The sequence below is a fragment of the Otolemur garnettii genome, unplaced genomic scaffold (assembly GCF_000181295.1).
Source record: "Otolemur garnettii isolate 467f Iridium unplaced genomic scaffold, OtoGar3 scaffold00089, whole genome shotgun sequence".
In the NCBI taxonomy this organism is placed as follows: Eukaryota; Metazoa; Chordata; class Mammalia; order Primates; family Galagidae; genus Otolemur; species Otolemur garnettii.
Window position 1 is genome coordinate 2816572 of NW_003852484.1, and position 9617 is coordinate 2826188.

The window sequence follows — 9617 nt, forward strand, 5'->3', positions numbered from 1 at the left end:
CCCCTAGCTCCTGCCTAAGAAACTTCAGGATTAATCCCAGCCCCTCCTGCTGACCCACCAACCCGCATCTTCCTAACCTGCTCTCAGAGGCTACAGAGCTACGCTGCTGTCCTCTTACCCTTCGGCACCTTGGGATGGGACGCCAGCCTCCTCCTTCCCCTCTCGACTCAGCCGGGAGTCTGCTCTCTGGTTTCTGCTCAGTTTCACCCACTGTGGAGCCCCTCTGGGAAAGTTACCGAGAGGGAGAATGAAAGAGAAGGGAGAGTGTTAATTAAACACCAGATGTTTAACTCTGTTAATTAATGGCTCTGTCACCCTGAGTGGCAGCAGCCTTCACTTCTCTGTCTCTTTCACCCTCACCACTCTCCTCCCTCTGGAGGGCCTTGAGTGTAAAGCTCAAAAGCTCAACATTTGTCCAGTGGGGCTGAGATCAGCAGAGGGTAGAGGGAGAAAGCAGGCCAGGGTGACCTGGGAGATGGTGGTTCCCTTGTCCAGGATGGAGGCATGGACATACTGGTATATTGGCATTGGGAACGGAGAGAAGGAACCGTGGGAGAGAGACTGAAGCGCAGAGGTCACAAACAGACATGTTTTGTTTAGTGCACAGAGGGATTTCAAAAATGCAAGTGGTTGCCAGAATTTAAAAATAAGGAGATGCTACATAAATCCAGATGTATAGGTTTTCTTTAAAAAATGGGCAGATCTGGGTCTGCACCCTCGAAAGGCAAGAGTCAGCTGGGGAAGGGGAGAGGTGGGTAGCAGCTGCCCCTCCCAGCGTCCCCTGCCCCCACCCCATCCATTTAGCTCATATGTCCTGTCACCTGCCAGCCCTGAGAACATCTGGGGTTGGGGTTCATACCGACACCAGTGCCAGGACTGCACAATGGTTTGGGTGTGAGAGATGAGGGAGAGTTTGAGAATGCTGAGATGTGAGCCAGAATACCTGGGAGGATTATAGGACCAATGACAAAAATGAGGGATGTGGGAGGAGCGGTTTCAGGGAGAGAGATGGCAAACTCATTTGGGGCAGGCTATAATAGCAATGCCTGGGTGAGATTGAGGTGGATGGCCAGGTGGTCTGGAGTTCAGAAGGGGGGGCTGGAGATCTGGGAAGCTGTTGCAGAGGTAGAAATGGAAATCCTAGAGAGGGGGTGAGGGGCTCGACAGGGGTGGAGACGACACAGAAACACCCAGTCAGGAAAGGGGGAATTGAGAACAGAACCTTGGAGAATCACACATTTGGGGGAAAGAACCAGAAAGGAAAGTTAGGATCAATGGAGAGGTTGGAAGAAACCTGGACACTGTAATAAAAGAGAAGTAGAAGCAGAGGCCAATATTTTTATGGTGCCTTCCTTTACATCAGGGGTTCTCAACCTGTGGGTCGCTACCCCTTTGTAACAATGAAAATACATCCTGCATATCAGATATTTACATTATGATTCATAACAGTAGCAAAATTACAGTTATGAGGTAGTAACGAAAATAATTTTATGGTTGGGGGTCACCACAACATGAGGAACTGTATTAAAGGGTCACGGCATTAGGAGGCATGAGGAAGGTTGAGAACCACTGCTTTATATTATCTGTTTTGAGGCCCAGGTAGTATTTCCAGAAAGCCAAGGGAGTCCAGTGCGCCAAAGCGCTTGTCCCCTCTGATGCCGGGTGTTGACTGTCATCCTCCTCTGCTACAGGTGGTTCCCCAGTGTGACATGAAATCAGTCACTTACATCACAGTACTTTTTTTTTTTTTTAACCTCTTCAGGCTCTTCTAATTCTTATCTCTAATAACTTTGGAAATAAAAACTTTGTCTATAAGTGAAAATTTCAGTATCATCCCGGAAACGACCTGTAGGAGGGATGCAGCTTCTGTTACCAACACAAACACACACACTTGTCACTGGGAGAAATCTCTTCTCTCTGTGGAGTGGCAGAAGGAACAGGGCTTTGGGAGTCAGAGAGTCCTGGGGCCAGCCCTGACCTGTTGCTGTCAGTGACCTTCCCTTCTCCTCTTTATCCTTGGATTGTACGTGGGTGAAATGAGGGTGAGGCTGGTGTGAGCATTAAATAGGATGATTTTCCTGGGGGCAGAGGGAGGGGCCTGGGGTGGAGACTGAGCCCCCCATCATAGCTGGCGGTCTTTCCGTCTCCCTCTACCACCACTAGCACAGAACGCAAGGCAGCAGATGTTACTGGTCTCACTTCGCTTCCATAGATTTACAAGCATCCCTTTATGTGTTACTGAAGAATTGGGTGTAAATCCTATTTTAAGAACACAGTGGAACTCATTACTTGAAGAATGCTTTGGAAAATCCTTCTGGGAAGTGAATAATAATTAATCACCCTTTGGTATAACTTGTCCCAGTGTTCATGAATTTCTTTTTGTGTGGGTCACCTGTTAGTTGACAGTCTCCCCTAGGCATCCTGTGGCTGTCCTCTTTCCCAAGGGACAGACTGTTACCCTTTCTGTGCCTGTCATTTGAGCACCTCTGCTCCTTCCTCTCCCCCCTCTCCCACACGGCCAGTTCCCTGATGTCCCCTCAGCAGTAGTTGCTGCTTCCTCTTGGAGACTGTGTGGCCTTGCTGGGGACTGTCTACCAGCTACTGCTCCTCCTTCTTCAGAGATTCAGGCACAGATGAGTCTTTGGATGCCAGAAATATGTTGGCCATGCGTGAATGGCTATCTGAGAGTACCCAGAGTGGGTGTGAATAATGGTCCACCCAAGATGTCCACGTCCTTATCCCTGGAACCTGTGACTATGATACTGCACAGGGGATTTTGCAGATGTGATTCAGGTAAAGATCTTGAGGTGGGGAGATTATCCTGGGTTATCTAGGTGGGCCCAAGGTAATTACAAGGATCCTTAAAAGCAGAAGCCTTGCCCAGCTGTGGTCCAAGGGAGTGGGAATAGTGGAAGAAAGGCCAGAGACTGCAGTGCTTCTGGCTTTAATGCTGGAATGTGGGTGGCCTCTAAAGCTGGAAAAGGCAAGGAAATGGATTCTCCCTGTTTTAGATAAAGTGCCAAACTTTGTCTTTCCTCTGTTCTCACACTATAAAAGTCAACACAGAAGACTTATCACCAGCTGGGCATCCTCTAATTCAATTCCACCACTATCTCTCTGGAGATAGCCTCAGATTTCACAGGTTGTGGGCTCGGTCCCCAAAACTGCCCCCCTGCATCCATCAGACACCAGTCACAGGTCTAGGCCTCTTGAACTTCTGGCCAACCAGCTTCAAGTTGAGGTTCCTATAACCCTCTTTGGGGGCTATTAATTGCTAGAGTGGCTCACAGAACCCTAGGAAACCTTTACTTAACATTTACTACTTTATTATAAAGAATATTACAAAGGATATAAATAAAGAGATGTGCAGGCTGAGTATGGGAAGGGGACAGAGCTTCCATGCCATCCCTGGGCACCACCCTCCAGGAGCTTCTATGCATTCAGCTCTCCAGAAGCTCTAAGAACCGAGTCTGTTGAGATTTTTATGGAAGCTTCATTACATAGGTGTGATTGACAACCAAGTGGAAATGTGGTTGAATGAAAAATCAGACTAATAGACTGAGAGGGAAACCTAGCAAGACTTGTCCAAATTCCTCTGGCCTCTCTGTGCAGCATTCCTTCCAGGGTATGGGGCAGAACCCTCTCTGGAATGAAGTTCTGATGACCCAATAATCAGATTAGAGTCCTATGTTGGGCAAGGGTAAGCAGGGCAGAAGGTGAGAGAAAGATTCTGTTTCCTGAAGCCTAAAGTACCCCAACATTATCACAAAAGACTGCAATAAGGGCTGCTGGAGTTATGACCAGTGGATGAAACCCCCCCACACACACACATACACGCAAACGAATGTGCGCCATATAATCACAGTCTCCAGATAAAAATGCAATCCTGCCAACTCCTTGATTTTAGCCCACTGAGACCTCTGTCAGACTTCTAACCTACAGAATTGTAAGATAATAAATGTGCATTTTTAAAGCCACACCTGTGAGTAATTTGTTAAAGCAGCAACAGGATACAGTGGACAGACGATGGTCCATCAGTCAACCTGGCCTCACACCTCACCCTGGCTCTTTTGCCTAGTTCATCATACACCTGTCGACTCACCACAGTCCTCCCCCGGCAGTGAGTGGTTTCAGCTAGTTCCCAGCCTGCATCTCCTGTGGCTTCCTGCCTTCTGCTGTTGCCCACCACCTAGGCACTGGCCACCTGATGCCCCAGCCAGAGAGCCAAGGTGTGGATGGACGGTAGGGAGTTTGCTTTACTCACTGATCAGGGGTAAGTGTGCTCTGAGGAGCATGAGGGGAGAGCAGGAAGGAAGCCCCATGATCTGGGTACCTCAGCCCACTGTATTTTAGAAGCTATTCTTTTAAAAAGAATTGTGATATACATCTAGAGAACATTAAAATTGACCATCTCAATCATTTTGAAGTATACAGTTCAGTAGTCTTAGGTGCACTCACACTGTTGTGCTACCCTCACCACCATCCCTCTCTAGAACTCTTCATCCTGCAAAACTGAAACTCTGCACCCATTAAACAATAGCTCTCTCTTTCCTCAGCCCCTGGCAGCCACCATCCTGCTTCCTGTCTCTATGGATTTGACTACTCTAGGTACCTCCTATAAATGGAGTCATATGGTATTTATCTTTTTATTACTGGATACTTCACTTAGAGTAATGTCCTCAAGGTTCACCCACGTAACACATGTCAGAACTTCCTTCCATTATAAAGCTGAATAATATTCTACTATATGTATATACCACGTTTTTTGTTCATCTGTTGCTGGACCCTTGGGTTGCTTCCCCTTTTTGTCTATTGTGACTAATGACGCTATGAACATGGGTTTACGAATATCTCTTCCATATCTGACTTTCAGTTCTTTTAGCTATATACCCAGAAGTGGAATTTCTGGATCACGCTTAATTCTATGTTTAATTTTTTGAAGAACCACTATACTGTTTTACATAACAGCTACACCATTTTACATTCCCACCCACTCATTTTAACCATTTTTAAGTGAGCAGTGGAGTGGCATTAAGTACATTCATCCTGTTGTATAACCATCACCACCAGCCATCTCTTTAGGAGCTCTTTGAATTACAGGGAACCTTGCTGTTGTTGTGTTGTGGAACCTGGCTCAGGAAAGTAAGCAGAAGCCGGCCCTCCTCACAGAGGTTTATGCTGAGTGAGTGAATCTGTACTGGAAATCCCAAGAAAACCCCAGTCTTCAGCTGGATTTGCAGTCTGTTTGGGGACTGGATTTCCAGTACAGATTCCAATGAAAGAAATTCCAGATTTCTTCCAGATTCCAAGAAAACCCCAGTCTTTAGCTGGATTTGCAGTCTGTTTGGGGACTGGAGGCATGTTTTCAAATGCAGCTTTCATTTTATACAGCAACTGAATATCTAATAGTGAAATGTTTCCATGGAGAGAGCCTGCCCATGGGGATGAGGAAACGGAGGTTGCTCTAATGAATAGATAAGCTTGATTTGTGTTTGGCAACATCCTTAGCATTTAATTTCAGCAATTAAAGTAGGCAAGTCTCCTTTGTTGTCTTTTGCCTTGCCAAACAATAAAATATTACAGAACATTTGGGAAACATCATTACATCACCTTAGTGCATCCACCTTAGTGCGTCCACTTGCAATACTACTCTGTGCACGGCATGAACCAGGCATGCTATTCCCTTATCTCATAAAGCCACACTGCACCTCTGTGAGGGCCTGGTTCTAACTCATGGCCCTATCCCTCTAACATTAGGCCCTCTCCTTACGTGCTTGGTCCATCCACAGGCCTGTCTTTTACAAAACTGCCTTCACTTTATGCAAATTTGTTTTCTCAAGGATGTAAACATTCTCTTTACTTTCTGCTTCTTAGTTCCGACCTGCGTTGACAAACTCTGTTCATAGGAACAATGCCAGGCTCCATAATCACACACACACAGAAGACAGTAGACCGTGCCTAGAGGCTTCACTACCTGCAAATGATCCTGGAGTGGCCGGAACTTTACTCACAGGCTCTGTCAGTTAATGCCACATCCCAGACAGCTGAGTCCTGCATGGTATGCTGAGATGCAGCAAGGGAGGCTCTGGAGCCCAACTGCCTGGGTTTGGATCCAGCTTCTACCAGAATGACCTTATGCAAATTACTTAACTAGCTTGTGCCTCAGTTTTCTTATCCATGAAATGGGGTTGATCATAGTACCTGCTTCATAGGATTGTTGTTCAGATTAAATGGTTTAATAGAAAGAACATAGACATTGCCTTGTACATAATGTGGTTGTTGTTATATGTAACGTGGTTGTTATTGTTGATAATTTTCTTGTTGTTGTTATTATTACTCAGTTTCAGTTCTGCCACTAGCTCCCTGGCTAATCTCAAGCCAGATACTCTTCTCCAAGCCTCAGTTTCTTAGTTTATAATGGTTAAACTATATGACCTGTAAGAGCCCTTCCGGGCAATGTTTCTGTTATCCCATTTTCCTTTGATTTACTCCATTGCTTTAGTTGCCATTGGAGGGATGTGGATAGGACTGCCAAGCATGGATGGCACAACTTGGAGCTTTCTGGGAAAATATGTAGGAGAGAACCCAACCTAGCCCAGCCAAGATTTCAGAATGCAGAGGCAGGGAATGAACTTGCCCTCTGAGAAAGGGCATGAGAGTTGGGGGGAGGCTTCTCATACCCCCCAGGTGCCAGCACTGAAAAGTGCTGGTAAGTCTTTCTGGGACTCTGCCCCTTCCCCATCTGGTTCCAACCTTCCCTCTGGGCCCCAGACTGTCTAAATGGGAAGAAAAGAGGAAAATCCGTATCCAATCTGCTCTATTCAGGGCAATAAGAAGGAATCTGCATCTCAATCTTATCTTTGTGCCGAGTTTGGCTAAGCTTGGCCCCCCAAGTGGTGAGTGATAGGTGGGTGGGAAGATGCCTTCGTGGCCTCCACAGAGAAGCCCACCACTGGGCCATGGGTTTTGAGGCCCAGTGCAAGTGGGAGAGTGGGCCCCCCAATGCCTTCCTCTCCCTTCTAAACCGCAGACAGAATACATTCTTTCCTGCTCTTAGTTTCCCCTCTATTTCCTTTTCTTTTCATTCTCTTTTTCTCCCTCTCTCATAGGCAGACAGCCAAATGGAGACTTTGCATGGAGGCAAAAAGGGAGGGGGCTGAGGGACAAGGAGCAGCCTGAGCCTCCTTCCCTAAAGGTCCTCATGGCTTGAGTTTGAGGTAGGGATGAAGGAAGTATCTCTTTCTCCCCACCCCAACCCTGGCCTACAGCTGTCTGGTCTGGGCTGGGCGAAGCTGCCAGGTGGCTGTCAGCGCTCTGGGCTCTGGGCTCTGGGCTCTGGACTCTGCTCTGTCCATGTGGAACCTCCAGAATTTGTTTCTCCGGAGCTGCTCAGGACCTGGTCAGACTGGCTCCCATAGCCCAAACTCACAGGAGGCTGATTTGCAGCAGGAAGTCAGCTTAATCATTTATAGCCAGAAAGCACTGTCCCTAATAAAGAAGCCAACTCAGGAAACCAAATTAAACTCAGAGGGCTGCTTGGAGAGTGTGCAGAGCCAGGGCTGTGGAATGTGTCGATAGGGCTGGGGCCAGTTTTTCCTCGAGGGAGGACACTGAGTGTAGTGGCCCAAGGCGTGGTTCAAATCCCAGCTCCATTGTTAACTAGTGCTGGGGCCTCAAGCAAGTGCTGGGCCTTGATAACCTCTGTTTCCTCGCTGTCAGCGGGGAATGATACTTAACTCCAGCATCTCAGCCTTCTTGCAAAGCTGCCATGAGATCTCCGAGGGAAAGAGTGTAGCTTAGCACATTCCCTGGCATTCTGTCAATATGCTCCAGCCATTTGTATTCATGCCCTCATCTTACAGGGTCATATGTTGTCTTTTTCTTTATGATTAAACCCTTCCTTTTTCTTCATGGTTGCTCTGAGGAGTATCTCCGCCTTGGCAGCAATTCGAACGATCCCACTGCTCTGACATGGACTCAGACTTGGCCCTGAAGTCTCTCCCTACCTCTAATGGGGAACCCTGCAGCTGGGCTGGTGTGTCCTCCACAAAGGTGCAGGGGGGCTGAGACCCAGCCCACTTTTGTCCTTTCAATTTGAGACCAGGTTCTCTTAACCTGCCCAATCCAATTCTCAGAGCCGCCCTACTGACAAGTGGCCTGCTTTAATTTACCTGTCCCCTGACCCACTGCCACCAACTCCCCACAGCATAGATCCAACCTCTTCCTTCCACTGTCCCAAACTATCAACAAGCCCTGCTTTGGAGCAGAAGAGAACCTCCTGAAACTTCAGGTACGTGCTCAAGGCTCGCTGTGACTTGGTCCCATGATTTAGTCTCGGTCTTCCTTTCCAGAATCATCTCCCTCTCCCCCTTCCTCTGCCTTTTCTCCAGGTTATCCAAAGGGGGAACCTCCCCTCCCCAGCATGCTTCACCCCTGATAGCTACCCTGTTTCCTTCAAGGCCCCATTTAAATTCTACCTTCCACAGGCAGCTTCTTAGACCTCCCATGGCAGTTCCCTCACCCATTTCCCCAGCATCTTGACCATTTTAGGACACTCTCATAATCTGCGTCCTGCTGATCTGCCTGTGCTTTGACCCACTTTGCAGGCTGAAAACCATAGGAAAGCTGGGCTCCCTCATTCATCCACATGCTGGGTGGAAGGACAAATGGATGATGGTCCTCAGCAACTCAGCTTCTCCTGCCCGTAGGGTGGTGGGGCAGCCAGCTGTTGGAGTGGGTATGCAGCAGGGAAGTATTGGGTGGCCCTGTGGGGGACTGATCTCTAATGCACACATTCTCTGCCCCTGTCTCCCTCACCCTTTGCCCCAAGCAAAGGGCAGAGATCCCTCTGTAACTGCGGGGCTCCCAGCAGCTCTGGCCTTGGCCCTCTGCTCTTCTCTGCTCTTCTTCACCATCCCTGCTATAGTTTCAGCTAATCCTCCTCCTACTATCAGCACTGAGGAAAAGAGCCCGGAAGTCCTATACACGGCAAGGAGCCCTCAAGGGGGTGTCTGCTGGGCATGCGTTCTCTCCCACATGCAGGCACACGCATCCACACGCCTCCAGGCACCATTAGAGTGACCCCAATCGAGAACCCGCAGGGAATTGAGGCCTCAGCGTAAGAGAAGGCAAGAGAAGCTGGCCAAAGATTTGGGAGAAAGCTTTCTTTGTCACTAAGGGTTTCCCCAAATAGCAGAAGTCAGCTGGTGCTGTGTCTCCCTTCCCCCACTCCTAGAACACCTTGCCATAGTGCCAGTGACAAGCAGCCCTGAGGCAGGGCAAAGCCCAGGCTTTCTGTGCCCCCTTCCCCATCCAGATTCTAGGCCCCTGGGTCACTATCTCTGCTTGTTGGGGACATGTCTACTCTCCTTTTTTAAGCTGTAAGCTCTTTGAAGGTAGGGACCATGCTTTTGTCCTGTAGGCCTCCCCCATGTCCTCATCCATATAGGTCTCAGCACATGCTAAACCTGGGAGAGGCACTTAGGTAACTAGTTGAATATTTTATGTATACTAATAAACTAATATGAATGAGATTCATAAAGGGCTACCCTGCGCCACATTAGTTCTGGGTAATGGTTTTTTTTTTTTTTTTTTTTTTTGAGACAGAGCCTCAAGCT

General features: G+C 48.0%; 1 protein-coding gene across 2 annotated transcripts in view; it reads left to right on the forward strand.

Annotated features, from left to right (window-relative positions):
- Positions 1 to 9617, forward strand: part of SEMA5B (semaphorin 5B) — a 118091-nt gene that overhangs the window by 62885 nt on the left and 45589 nt on the right. The window contains exon 2 of one of the 2 annotated variants that reach the window (XM_012808422.2): positions 4122 to 4273. The exons of the other annotated variant lie outside the window; for it this stretch is intronic. The gene's annotated coding sequence lies outside the window, so the exon portion shown is untranslated. The remainder of the gene's footprint in view (positions 1 to 4121; positions 4274 to 9617) is intronic. 2 annotated transcript variants of the gene reach the window in all.